The 15,187-nt window shown below is 35.3% G+C and overlaps 1 pseudogene; it reads right to left on the bottom strand.

Annotated features, from left to right (window-relative positions):
- Window positions 1-1,230: 1,230 nt before the first annotated feature.
- Window positions 1,231-2,136, bottom strand: LOC141517686 (U2 small nuclear ribonucleoprotein A'-like; annotated as a pseudogene).
- Window positions 2,137-15,187: the final 13,051 nt, after the last annotated feature.

Here is a 15,187-nt window from a genome sequence, read left to right as displayed (position 1 = left end):
ATTTCATTATCTATGGTACCTTTTATCAAAAGTAGTTACTCTGTTTATCTCTAATTAAAATATTTTGTAGCCATAATTTTGTCTGAGATCATAAATACTGCCTCTGCTTTTTTGTGCATCATTTCAAACATAAAATGTTGAACTCCAACTCTGTATTTTAATTCTGTGACTCTCTCATTCTTAAAAGTGTTTCTTGTAAAAAATAAAATGTTGGATTATGATTTTTAATCCACTCTGCTATCAATTTCTGTTTTATTGGTGAGTTCAACCCATTCACATTCAAAGTTATAATTACTATTTATGAATTTCCTTCCATCTTATTTTTACTCATTTTTTTTTCTCCTCAGACTCTCTTTTTAGCATCATCTTTTTTTCTTTCTTTAGTTTTTGCAAAGCAATGGGGTTAAGTGACTTGCCTAAGGTCACATAGCTGGGTAATTATTATGTGTCTGAGACTGGATTCAAACTCAGGTCCTCCTGACTCCAGGACTGGTGCTCTATCCTCTACATCACCTAGCTTCCCCCTCAGACTCTTTTTTTACCATATCTCCATTACCTTGTCCTCTTCTTTATTTGATCTACTTCTCTTAAATCCTCCCCTTAGCTCCTCTCCACACCCACTTCATCTTCATTTATTATCTTCTAAAAGTTCCTCTCTCCCAGTTTTCTCACTTCTCTAGAAGTTCAGAAGACTTCTAAACCTTTTAAGATGTCCGTATTGTTTCTTCTTCAACTCAAATAAGAGTAATGTTCCATGATCAGGTCTCTATTCTCACCTGTATCCTTTCATGCTCTATTTTATGAGTTAATTTCTTCTTTTTTTCATGATCCTACCCAATTTTGAATTTTAAAAGAACCCTATCATAAACAACTCAGTCCCAACCTTTCTTTCAAACTATCTTGGTAATGATACTGTTTTTAACAATACTGATAATATTTTCATATATTACAAGTAAATGTGACTTTTGTTGGTTTCTTATTAATTAGTGTTTTTTTAATTTTATAACCATAGAAAAAGTTTGTTCAACTTCAAAAATGTACATTAAAAATTTACATTGGCATTTTTCAAATATTTTAGTAATGTGTCTGAACTCTGCTTTGCTGTAAGGAACAAGTATATTAACCTATTCCATGACAATCTCCCCTCCACCCCCAACCCTCAAACAAACAAAAATCTCTTGGTTTAAGGAGGTGACATTTTATATATACTCCAAAGACTAAATGCAAAATTCAAGATCCATTAGCAACTGTGTCTTCTTCCATCTCTTCTTCATCTGTGGATCCTGATTTATATTGTCCACCAGGTATTTGACCAGACTTTAACAATCCCTTATGTTGCTCTACTTCATCCAGAGTAGATGTATTAACAATGGCATTCTTAATTGCTTCAACATCTCCTGAGATAGTCCACTTTCTTTTTTATCAGTTGGTAAACCAGCTCCTGGATTAAAAGTTTTGGTTCTCCTGGCAATATCCTTTGTAAGCTGTGCACCCCATTTGCCCTTGAGCACTTTCTCTGCCTCTTGATGCTTTTTTTTTAGCTTTTTTGGCAAGGCAAAGGGGGTTAAGTGGCTTGCCCAAAGCCACACAGCTAGGTAATTATTAAGTGTCTGAGACCGGATTTGAACCCAGGTACTCCTGACTCCAGGGCTGTTGCTTTATGCACTAAGCCACCTAGCCGCCCCTCTTGATGCTCTTTTAGCTTTACTTTCTGGAAATCCAGTACTCTGACTTATGGACCTTTGTGGATTATATACAGTTGAAAATGTTTCATAAAATACTCAGATAAGTCAATGATTTGAGAATTGCCAAAGGATCCAGATCACCCAATTCTACAATACTGTTGTTGGTAAGAATATGTTCTCTCAGGCTAGGCAGGGCCTAGTCAAGACCCTCACCTATTTAGCATATTCTATTGTCATTCACCAATAATGTTTTCAATCTCTTCAATAAGGGAAGACCATCCAACTTTCTGATTTCATTATCAGAAAAATCAATAGCAACAAACTTATTCAGGGTAATCCCCAAGTTTTCAATTACAGGAATTTTGTGTCCTGGAAGACTGAGTTCCTGGTCCCACATGGCATTGGTATACTGAGTCAACTGCTCGATGAGCTCCACTGTGAGTTTCATCATCTTGTTGCCACAAGGCCTTATTAATTAGTTTTAATGAGTTCCTTACATTTCTACTGAATCTTTTATATCAAATTTTCAATTGAAATTTGGTCTTTTTGTTACAAATATCTGAAAGTCAGTTTGTCAAAATGTCTTTTTTATTCTTTCAGGATTATATTCAACTTTTGTTGGGTAAATTATTCTTGGGTGCAACCCCAGTTCTTTTACCCTTTGAAATATAATGTTCCATGACTACAAAGAAAAATGATCAGTGTTCGAGAGGATGTGGGAAAACTGGGATATGCATGCATTGTTGGTAGAGTTGTGAACTGATCCATTCTTTCTGGAGAGCAATTTGGAATTATTCTCAAAAGGCAATAAAATTGTGCATACCGTTTGAGCAATACAACTACTAGGTCTGAATCCTAAAGAGATTATGAAAAAGGGTAAAAAACCCACAGGTATAAAAGTATTTATAGCAACTCTTTTCATATTGTCAAGGAATTAAAAATTAAGGGGAAGATGCCCATCAACTGGGGAATGGCTGAATAAAAATGGATGATATATGAATGTGATAATTCTATTGTTCTATAAGAAATCATGAGAAATAGGACTTCAGAATAGCCTGAAAAGATTTGCATGAACTGATACTGAGTGAAGTGAATAGAAACAGAAGAACATTATATACACTAACAGCAACATTGGGTGATTGATCAACTATGATGGACTTGTTCACTTCAGAAGTATAATAAATCAAAGACAATTCTAAAGGACTTGTGATGGAAAATATCATCCATATTCAGAGAAAGAACTATGGATTTTAAATGTAGACCGGAGCATAATAATCTTCAATTTTGAAAAGCTGTCTTATGCGTTATGGTTTTTTCTCTCAATTATGTTTCCAATTTGATTTGATTCTTCTTTACATATATATCTTTCTATTGTGGAGAAGGGAAAAGAGGGAGGGAGAAAAATGTAAAACTCAAAACTGCTAAAAATTATTATTGAAAACCACGATCGCATGTAGTTGGAAAAATAAATTTTAAATGTTTTAAAAAGATTTGAGTTAAAAAAAAAAGATATTTTAAAAAAGGACTCTGGTCTTGTGAAAATCTAACTGGTTTTATTCATCATTTAAATTATATTTTTTGTTCCTTACAACATTTTCAGTTAACCTGGAAATTTGAAACTTGGCTATGACATTCATAGAAACTTTTCAAGGGAGGATAGAATATGTAAAAGTACAGGTATTTTGATATAAAATATATATTCACTTCAACAGAAAAATGGGAGAAAACATGGAGAAGGTGAAAATAAAAAAGGAAGAGAGAGTAGATATAAAGAGAGATTAATCATAAAGAATGATTTAAATAAACAATTTTTACAACCATATGAGCTTAGAGGAGAAATCATGATTAGCAAATTTTAAAAGAGGTAAAAATCTGTGATTTAGATTTAAAGGAAAGTTTAAGAAAAAGAGTAGAGGAGCAAGAACTGATTGCATCAATTGCAGATAATTGATGCTGAGCAGTCTCTTGTTCAATTGCCTTCTTGTTCCTCATAAAGAGGAAGGAGAAAGGAAAAGTTGGTTGGTTGTTGTCCAAAAAGGACAAAATAACATCCCAGTCTTGGGGTCAAGGTATAGCAAACTTACTTTGGTTGATCAATATGAGCTCAGAAGCCTCTACTATAAGCTGGAAAGAGATACTCCATATGAACATTTGGAGGGAAGATGTCTCTAAATTTGCATATCTCATATTTCTTTTAAGATCCTGAAATTCTAATTTGAACATAGAGCACATCACCTTTTTTAATGCAAGAACATCATGCTATGATGGTCCTGTGTTAGTGTCTACCATGTCTCACAATCAAGTGCAAATTTCTTCAGAGAGACTTTTAGATAGTCCTTGTATTACTTCTCCTCACCTCTGAATAAATTCATGCCTTGTGTGAGCTTTCTGTAAATAATCATTAAGGCAAATATACATTTGGCATAAAAATAATGTGGCCAATCCATCAGAGCTGCACTTACTGTAACAGAGTTTGAATTCTTGACAATTCACTTAGAGAAAGGATCTCAAGTGTCTAGTACCATAAACTACCAGACAATCTTCAGAACCTCCTAAGATAATATAAATGCAAACAATTCTGTTTTCTGGCATACTATTCAGGTTTTATAGACATAATAAGGTCAGGACAGCAGTTTCATAGACCTTCAGCTTGATGGGCAGTCTAATACCTCTTTTCCCCCTCACTTTTATGGAGCCTTCCAAACACTAAGCTGGCTCTGGCAACGTGTGTGTCAACCTTACCATCTATGTGAACATCCCTGGGAAGTATATTGTCAAGATGAGAACTTATTTACAACATTTAAAATGTCTTCATTTGCTATAACTGATGGTTCTATATATGTTTGTATGGTGTTGTACTGAATGATGGAGGCAAAGTTGAACAAAGTCATAGGCCTCACTCTTCTAGAGTCATCAGAGTCCAGTGATGAGACAAAAATGAAGGTGACTGGACATAATTTGGTATGTAGAGATTGACCTTGGCTAACCAAGCTCTAGGTTCTACATAATATCCTCTTCCCCTGCCCTCATGGCCTTTGGAAAAAAAATTTCTCATCCACCCAATCTACAGGAGGAAATCTTCACGTGTTTGATGTAGACAGCCCACTAACTCATTCATAAATTTAGTCCCCTCAATTATCCTGAAATGACATAAATGCCTTACTCAATAAAGTGGCATACAGCCAAGGCATCCTTGTTGCCATCTTTACTAGCAAAGTCCTGGTATGCTATATCAAAAATAGAAAAGAACTTTTGCTTTACAAGGGACATTTTTTTTCCACTGCTCAAGACAAGGATGGGTGTGTGTGTGTGTGTGTGTGTGTGTGTGTGTGTGTGTGTGTGTGTGTGTGATTATGAAAATGGGCATACAAAAGAAAAACACACTGCTCTCGGATTTTTGAAATGTATTCAATAGTTCCCATGAAGTCAAAACCCCATGTCCTGGGATTGTAGGAGTAGTAGCTGGAAAGACAGACATACTGGCTGAACTTAAAAAACTAAAGCAGAAAACTAGCTCCCTCCTTCAATGATCCAATTATATAAATGATCTATGTACTGATATTTCAATCTAATTTCAACTCTTTATTTTCACCCAGCACGAACTCTGACTATACTTTGCAAAATTCAATTGGTCCTGCAGCAGAAAAACACTCTTTATCCTAGGTCTTCAAAGTGACCCTTGAAAGAGCATAAGCTTCCTCGTTATCATTTTGAAAGGCCCCAACTTTCAGATTCACTTTATTGCTATTAATGTCTTCCTTAAATGCTTTTATAACTCTTAGAATAACATGGGTAAAGACCAATTCTAAATAGGTCTACTAGAAGCTTATGACAGCAGCAGTGGCTCAGATGGACAGATGCATAATAAATCTTTGTGCAATTGAATGCCACAGAATATAATCTATGGATGTTCCTTTTTTAAATATTAACTGACTGATTGAAATCTTTGTTTATTTATTTTCCAATTATATGCAAAGATAGTTTTCAACATTCATTCTTTTGCAAATTTTTGTATTCCACATTTTTCTATCACCTTCTCTTCCTTCCCCCTTTCCCATGGTGGCAAATGATTTGATATAGGTTGTACATGTACAATCAGTTTTAATGTATTTCCATAGTAGTCATATTATGAAAAAAGAATTGGAATTAAGGGGGAAAAACCATGAGAAAGAAAGAAAAAGATAAAGTAGTTTTGAAAAGTTAACACAATATGCTTTGCTTTGCATTCAGAATCCATAGATTTTTCTCTGGATATGAATGGTATTTTCCTTTAACAGACCTCCCAGAATAGTCCTTGTTCACTGCACTGCTGAGAGAAGTTGCTTCCATCATAGTTGATCAACCTTGCAATGTTGTGGCTACTGTGTACAGTGTTCTCACTCAGAATCAATTCATATTAGTTTCTTCATGTTTTTCCTGAAGTCCAGCCTTCATGATTTCTTACCAAAGACTACTACTCTATAACATTTGTATACCATAGCTTGTTCAGTCATTCCCCAATGATAGGCATTAGAAAGGAATATTTCACAAAATTTTACAAAAACAGTTATTTGTTAATCTTAGCTTTTCAATGCCTTTTCCTTCCTCATTCCTTTTAATTGGATCTATTTTTACTTTTGTATTGTCTGATATCAGAATTGCCACCCCTACTTTTTTTTTTACTTCAACTGGAACATTGATATTTCATTATTTCAGTCAGAATAATATATTCTGCTTCAGTCATTTACCTTTACCCTATGTGCATCTCCCTGCTTCAGATATGTTTCTTTGCCCTTTTACTTTACTTTTTTTATTTTAATTTTACCTTTACCTTTTTCTTTCCCCCTTCCCTTTTAATAACATCATCGTCTCCTTTCTTTCATTCCTTCCCTCCTCCCCCCACTTCTCTATAAGGCAGGATAAATCTCTAAACTCTGTTGGGAATATATGCTATTCTCATTTTGAGTCAAATCTGTTGAGAGTAAGATGTACCTAGTGCTCACAGTGCTTTTCCTTTTCTATAAAATGTCCCTTGTGCTTCATAATGTGATATTTATCCTCTAATGTCTCCTTCTCCTGGCATAATACTCTTTTTTCATGTCTTGTTTTATAACTGACTAGTACCTACATCCTCTGTCAAAGTACACACCTTTAATCTGTCCTGATAGAAATATAATTCTCAAAGATTAATTTATAAGCTTCTTCACATTTTAATCACTCCATACTGATACCTTTTGTCCAAGTGTCCTCCCCTCAAATGTCCCATTGGAAATGCAATTCTCAAGACCCACAAGCATCATTAATGAATTTATACCCATGCTCTTTTCCTAGGTATTCTACATTTAACTGTCCCAATAGAAATACAGACTCCAAAATTAAATATTTGATCACATCACAATTTCTATCCACACTCACTGTCTAAGTATGTTCCTTTCATGTCATCAGAGAAACATAGTTCTCAAGAGTTACAAGTAGATAATTTTTTCTTACTAACATTTTTCTCCTTTTGTTTTCTTTCGTATGCATCTTCTGAGCACTGTATTTGAAGCACAAATGTTCTGTTCAATTCTGGTCTTTTTAGGGAGGCAAGTTTGAAAGTCCTTTATTTCCTAGAAAATCCAACCTTTTCTCCTGGAAAAAAAAATTTGAATTTTACAGGGTAGTTGATTCTTGTTATAATGCAAGTTCTTTTTTTTCCTGGGACTCGAAATTTGTCTTCTGAGCTAGACTTGGGACTCTCACTGCTGGCTTGTTGCAATGTTGGATTTCCAGCTCTCCCAGCTTCACTGGGTTATATTCCCTTTTTACCCATCTGAGACAGATCTTTACTGAAGTTCCTCAATGATCTCAAGTTTAGAACTTGTTTCACTCTAGTTTTTGTAAGTTCTTATAGCATTAGAGTTTGCATAGAGGCTTCATTTAAAGTTGATTAGGGGAAAAACTCCAGGAGCTTCCTAGCTTTGACTCCGCCCCCCGATTCACTATGGTTGTACACCATTTACTCCAAATGTTTCCAGTACAGACTCAGTGACAGTCCCTTTGTTGCTGTGGCAAATCTAGATAAGTCCAGAGAGAGCCTTGTTCAAAAGGATGACCACCAGATAATATTTCTCAGCTCTTATATCTTTCTTTCCGTCTCTCTCTCCCTCTCTGTTTCTCTCTTTGTTGTCTGTCACACACACACACACACACACACACACACACACACACACACACACACACACATATACAGACTCAAACACAGAGCTTGTGATCATATCTCAAAGACATTTAAGGGTAAACCCAGATCTAAATCCTTTGACCCCATAATAACCAATAATAAATGAGGAAACAGATGTGGAGGTAAAGTGAAGTGCCCACAATCACAAAGTTCAGACATTTTAGATTCAACCTTTAATCACATCTATATTCTCATTACCCATTAATGAGTTCTCCATGGCAAGTCTAGACCTCTTTCATTACTGTTTTATTTCTCTTATTCTCTTACCTGTTAAGCTTTCCTCCCCCCTTTTAGTGTACCTCTCTTATCTTCTCTCTCTCTTGATCTAAACTCTATTCAAACTTTAGTATTCTGTTCTTCATTATTTTGTTAAGAAGTAAGCAGTGATTAGGAAACTGAGCATTGTGGATTTTGCTAAGCTTCTATGGTAAAATTCATTGGGTGCAGCATGCCATCTGCCAGAATCTAAGACAAAAATGAGTGTGTTTGCTTTAGGTTTCCATTTAGATAACCTCACTGGTCTTCTAGGTCAGTGTCTTCTCAACTGTGGTCAGTCACAGCCTCTCACATTCTGAATAAAGTACTTTTAGGAGAGAAGCAAAGGGCCTCTTCTAATTTGGGCAAACAAGCCTGTTATTTATCCAGATTTTGAAGATATGCTGGAAAACACAGGGTTTTTTCATCTAAAAAAATAGCCAGTGATATTACATTTGGAAGAACAATTCTCATAATGGAAGCACTTTATAAACTTTTATGAATTACAGAAATATTTTCTATTGACTTTTCTTTCTTCTCTCCCTCACAGAGCAGGTCCATTTACTTACCACATCCTCTCAAGGGCATTTCTGTATCATCTCTCTTCCTGACCATTCCCATAGCCATTACCATAGGATGGACCCTCATCACTATTCACATGGATAATTGTTTTGTTTATTCTTTGAAAAAAAGTTTTGTTGATTCCTTTTCTCCTTAATACTTCATAGCAACCAAATGGAATCATCCCTAGTTCCCCCAAAAACATTTAAGGAAACAAATAACTTCATCTCAGCATGTAAGCAATATCCTGCCCCTGCAGTCCCCATTGAGATGTGGGAAGTAGGAATTTTTCTTCTGTTCCCTGAAATTGATTGGCTTTATAATTACTGGGTTTCATTCATTTTCATTGTTCTTACTGATATTGTCAATATAGTCTATAGTATTCTTCTGAGTTTTATTTCACCCTGAATACAAATATTCAGTTGTTTATTGAAAATCATCATTTTGGGCAGCTAGGTAGTACAAAGGATAGAGCATCAACCCTAGAGTCAGGAGAACCTAAGTTCAAATCCAGCCTCAGACACTTAATAACTGCCCAGCTGTGTGACCTTGGGCAAGTCACTAAACCCCTTTACCTTGCAAAAAAAAATCCTCATGTTGATGTTACTTTCCCATTTAGTCTACTTTGTTCTTCCGATTCCCAAATCAGTGGAATATTCTTTTCTTCCTCTACTTTTTTCACTATCACAGAAAATACTGTTGGGAATGTGTTGGTTTTTGAAGGTTTTTTCCCTCCCTTTGGCCTTTTGGGATATGTTCACATGAGTGAGATAACTGATTTAAAGTATATGAACAGTCATGCTAACTGTGGGGTGGCTAGGTGGTGCAGTGGACAGAGCACTGGCCCTGGAGTCAGGAGTACCTGAGTTCAAATATGGCCTCAGACACTTAATAATTACCTAGCTGTGTGGCCTTGGGCAAGTCACTTAACCCCATTTGCCTTGCAAATAACCCTATAAAAAACAAATAAAGTATATGAACAGATTAGTCATTCATGATGTTTGTCCTTCATTCTCAAAGAAGACTATGACACCAGGGAGGTGATGCCATGACATGCAAGTGAACTGAATTTGGGTGAGACGGTGCTATGCTATGTCACCAGTCTCAATTTTCTTTCTAGTGCTATCTGAGTTCATATATGGATCCGGATGACTACAGATGTCTCTCTAGATATAGTGCGAGACCTTTTCTTTAAAAACAGGTCACAGTTTGACTGAGGCAATGCCCATTTAGTCAATAAGGTTAGGTAAGAGAGAAATGAGGAGAAAAGGCCAAAAATGATTGCTTCCAAAAAAATTAAACTGGGAGGGTAAAATTGAGAGGGTTTTTAGTGATCAAGGGAGAAAGGAAACAAAAGAAGAAGGAAATAAGGAAAGGAATAAATGAGAGAAGAAGAAGAAGAAGAAGAAGAAGAAGAAGAAGAAGAAGAAGAAGAAGAAGAAGAAGAAGAAAGAAAGAAAGAAAGAAAGAAAGAAAGAAAGAAAGAAAGAAAGAAAGAAAGAAAGAAAGAAAGAAAGGAAGGAAGGAAGAAAAATGAAAGAAAGAAAGAAAAAAGGAAGGAAGGAAGGAAGGAAGGAAGGAAGGAAGAAAAAAGAAAAAAGCACAAAAAACAAATTAAAAAAAAGAGAGATGAAGACAGAGCAGCTGTTTAGCCCAGCATGCCAGTAATGGAATCATTCCTATTACACATAGTGGTTGATGTTTTTCCTTCATTTTCAAAGCATGTCATGACAACAGGAAGATAATGCCATGGCTTGCAAGTGAATTGGATTTGAGTAAGGGAATATTTTACAAGTCACCAGCCTTACTTTTGCTTCCAGGGTCATCAGTTTGACAAAGGCAATGCCTATTCAGTCATTAATGTTAGATAAGAGAAAGATGAGAAAAAGTCACTTTCACATTAATTCCAACATGTTTTACAGAAAAATTTGAATCAATATATTCAAAGGTATATTTTTGTATTCATTTCCATTTCTCTTTCTATTAGCGATTGGGAGTATGTTTTTGTATATTCATTGACAGTTTACAATCTGCCACATTGTTCATATTCTTTGATTATTTGCACATTGCCACTAGATTTTTGGTCTTTTATGTCTGTCTGTCCATTCTTTATAGATTTTTAGTTCTCAGATTTTTATTTTTTGTGAGAAGATTTTCTTTCCTACCTCAAGGTTTCTCTTCTTGTTTCTATCTGTTCATGCAAAAGATTTTGTTTTGGGTTTTTTTTTTGTTTGTTTTTGCAAGGCAGTAGACAAGTGACTTGCCCAAGGTCACAAAGCTAGGTAATTATTAAATGTCTGAGACTGGATATATTTTGTATTTTTAGGATCAGTTCAATCTCTTGTTTGAAAATTCATTCTCCTAGTCAAAGTTGTGAAAGATGCTACCTTCTGTTTTCCATATAGATTATTGTAACAAACTTCTAAGAGAGGTCTCCCTGCCTCTATTCTTTATGCCCTTCAATTCAAACCAGTTGTCAGGTTTATCTTCCAGAAGCCAAAGATTCTGTCAGTAAACATCATTCTCCTTTTTAAAATGTTACAAAGGCTCCATTCAACATGTGACCTTTGGGACTGCATCTTCCTTTAGAACTGAGTAGCACAGGTCAATTTTCTATTTTGATTTGTCTATTGGGACAAGTAGAATTTCCCAATGAGCCTCTGACTTCAGTAATGTGATCACACAACTCCAAGCTATTATCTTGAAATCCAACATTAAATGTTGTGTTTCCTTATTTCTCTGTATAGTAGTATTGAATATTATTGATGGTTTCATGGCCACCACTGTTTCTTTTCACTCATCTCTCCTCATAGGCGTAAGTTCATAGGGTCAAAGAACTTATAACTAAAAGAGAAGGGAGTATATAGACTAGCTAAAGTACAAATAATCAAGACAATCTATAACTTTTAAAAATGATATTACCAAAGTTAAAATTTTAATATTTGATAAATCAAACTACCAAAAATACTTTACAGAACTAGATATAATAATAAAAAATTCATTTAGAGGAACAAAAGATCTAGAATGACAAGGATAGAAAAAAGGTACAAATGAAAGGGGAAGAGAGTTACAGACTTCTAACTATGTTGTAAAGCAACAATCATCAAAACTATTTGCTACTTTCTAAAACACAGAAAAGCAAATGCGTGAAGTAGGAACAATCAGTAATAATGGTATGCAATTGGCCATTATTTGATAAACTCCAAAACAAACATTACTGATTAAAGAGTTCCCTATATTTGATAAGATAGAAAACTAGAAAACAGTCCAGCAAAAATTAATATCTCACAATAAAATGAAAATGAATATAGAAAATTAGAAAAGAAATAAATTGGAGTTCTAGGGCAAAGCCAAGACAGCAATGTAAAGCTAGCATGCTCCCAGAGCTTTTCCCTATACAACATTAAATGAAGCCTCTACTGACCCATTGAAGCTATAGATCCCTCTAAAAAAATATAAGAGCAAAACAAGTTCTCAACTGTAGCCATTATGGAGGAACTTCAGTGAAAGTCTATTTCTTCCGGGGGGGAAAGGAGGAAATAGAACTTATCTAGGAAGAGCTGATAAGACAGTAGAGGGCAGCTAGGTGGCACAATGGATAGGGCACCAGCCTTGGCATCAGGAGTACCTGAGTTCAACCAGTTATTAATTACCTAGCTGTGTGAACTTGGGCAAGTCACTTTAACCCCATTGTCTTGCAAAAAAAAAAAAAAAGACAGCAGGAGGCTTCTAACCACGGTGCAGCTCAGGTCTTTGATCAATTAAGTAACAGGCCTGCAGGGAAGGTCACAACCCCAGACAAAGTCTTAGTCCTGGGAACGCTGGGGCATCAGACAGGACTGGGTTGGGAACAAACCACTGCATAGGAAGAGCCTGTACATAAAGGAGGATATAAACCTCTGCCAAAGCAATACCTGGGCTGAATACCTGGGCTGCGCTGGCAACATGTCCTCAAGTGATAAGCCAGGGCCCAGACCCCCAGTCCCAGCACAAAAAAGTTCAGAAATTGAAAGAATCAGAATTGGCAACAATGAAGCAAAACTATCACTCTTTGCAGATGGTATGATGCAAATAACAAATTCAGCAAAGTAGTAGGATATAAAATAAACTCACATAAACCATCAGTATTTCTATATATGGACAACAAAGCAAAGCCCAAGAGCAAGAGGTAGAAAGAGAAATTCCATTTAAAGTAACTATAGACAACATTAAATACTTGGGAATCTACCTCCCAAGACAAACCCAGAATCTGTATGAACACAATTATAAAATGTCAATTGCTCATGATTAGGTCAAGCTAATATAATAAAAATAATAATTCTACCCAAATTAAATTACTTATTCAGTGTCATCCTAATCCAACTACCGAAAACCTATTTTACAAAGTTAGAAAAAAATAGGAATAAAAATTCATCTGGAGCCACAAAAAGTCAAGATTATCAAGGGAATTGATGAAAAAAATGAAAGAAAGGTGGCCTAGCTTTTCCAGATCTAAAATTATACTATAAAGCAACAGTCATCAAAAACTGCCTGATAGTAGTTAAGAAATAGAGAACTGGGGGAGGGGGGGAGGCAGCTAGGTGGCGCAGTGAATGTAGCACCAGCCCTGGAGTCAGGAAGTCCTGAATTCAAATCTGATTTCAGACACTTAATAATTACCTAGCTGTGTGACCTTGGGCAAGTCACTTGACCCCATTGCCATACAAAAAAACCCCCTAAAAACAAATAGAGAACTGGACCAGTGGTTAGGATAGGTACAAAAGAAACAGTAGTAAATGACTATAGTAATTTTATTGTTCAACAAACCCAAAGACACTAGCTTCTGGGATAAGAACTCACTATTCAATAAAAACTACTGGGAAAACTGAAAAATACCATGGCAAAAGCTGGACATAGACTCCCATACCAAAATAAAGTTAAAATGAGTATAGTATTTAGACATAAAGGGCAATACCATAGACCAATTAACAGATCAAAAAATATTCTGTCTGAGCTATAGAAAGGTGAGAAATTTGTGATCAAACAAGAAATAGAGTACATTCCCCAACTGACAAATGGTCTAAGAATATGCAAAAGCAATTTGCAGATGAGGAAATCAAAGCTATCCAAAGTCATATGAATAATTGCTCTAAATCATTACTGATTAGAGAAAAGTAAATTAAAGTATCTCTGAGGTACCATCTCACACCTCTCAGATTGGCCAATATGTCCAGAAAGAACAATGATCAATGTTGGAAGGGATGTGGGAAATCTGTGAATTAGGGCACTGTTGGTGGAGCTATGAACTGATCCAACCTTTCTAGAAAGCAATTGGAATTATGCCCAAAGGGCAATAAAATGGGCATGCCCTTTGATCTAGAAATACTGAGTCTGTTTCCTGAAGAGATCATGAAAAAGGGTAAAAACATTACTTGTACAAAAATATTCATGGCAGCACTGTTTGTGGTGGCAAAGAATTGAAAATCGAGTGAAATTTCCATTCATTGGGGAATGGCTTAGCAAACTGTGGTATATGTACATTATGGAACATTATTGTTCTATTAGAAACCAGGAGGGATGGAAACTTAGAGAAGCCTGAAAAAACTTGCATGAACCGATGCTGAGTGAAATGAGCAGAACCAGAAGAACATTGTACAACACTGCAACATGGGGATGATGATCAACTTTAATGGACTTGCTCATTCCATCAGTGAAATAATCAAAGACAATTTTATTGTATCTGCCATGAAGAATGTCATCTGTATCCAGAGAAAGAACTGTGGAATTTAAACAAAGACCAAAGATTATTACCTGCAATTTAAAAAAATTGTCTTTTTTGTTATCTCTAATATTTTATTTTTGCCTCAAGAATAGCATTGTTCTCTCAACACATTCAATATTGATCAAGGTATAGCATGGAAACAAGTAAAGATTATTGCCTTCTGTGTGGGGAAGGAGGAAGAAGGGAGGGTGGGTATATGTGTAAAATTCAAACCCTTACCAAAAATGATAGTTAGAAACTACTTTTGTATTTAATTGGAAAAGAAAATATTTATATAATAAAACCAAAAACAACAAGAAATAGAGTACATTATAAAATGCAAAATAGATGATTTTGACTACATTAAATTAAAAAGGTTTAGTACTTATAAAACTAATGCAGTCAAGATTAGAAGAAAAACAGAAAGCTGGGAAATAATTTTCACAGATAGGAGTACTGATAAAGGTCTTTCTTTTTTTGTGCTTATTTTTTAAATTATATTTATGTTATTTTTTGTACAAATGATTTTTTATACAATACTAAAATATTCTTGTTTAAGAGTAAACATAATACCCCCCTCCCCCCCAAAAAATATAGACCCTCATGAGCAATAAAGGAAAGAGAAAAAAATTAAAAAAAAAATAATAATAATGGAAGCCAGGTAGTGCAGTGGATAGAGCACCAGCCCTGGAGTCAGGAGCACCTGGGTTCAAATCCAACCTCAGACACCCAAGTATCACCCAACTC

The sequence above is a fragment of the Macrotis lagotis genome, chromosome 1 (assembly GCF_037893015.1).
Source record: "Macrotis lagotis isolate mMagLag1 chromosome 1, bilby.v1.9.chrom.fasta, whole genome shotgun sequence".
NCBI lineage: Eukaryota > Metazoa > Chordata > Mammalia > Peramelemorphia > Peramelidae > Macrotis > Macrotis lagotis.
Note: the sequence above shows the minus strand (reverse complement) of the source record. Positions and strands in the feature narration are given on the sequence as shown.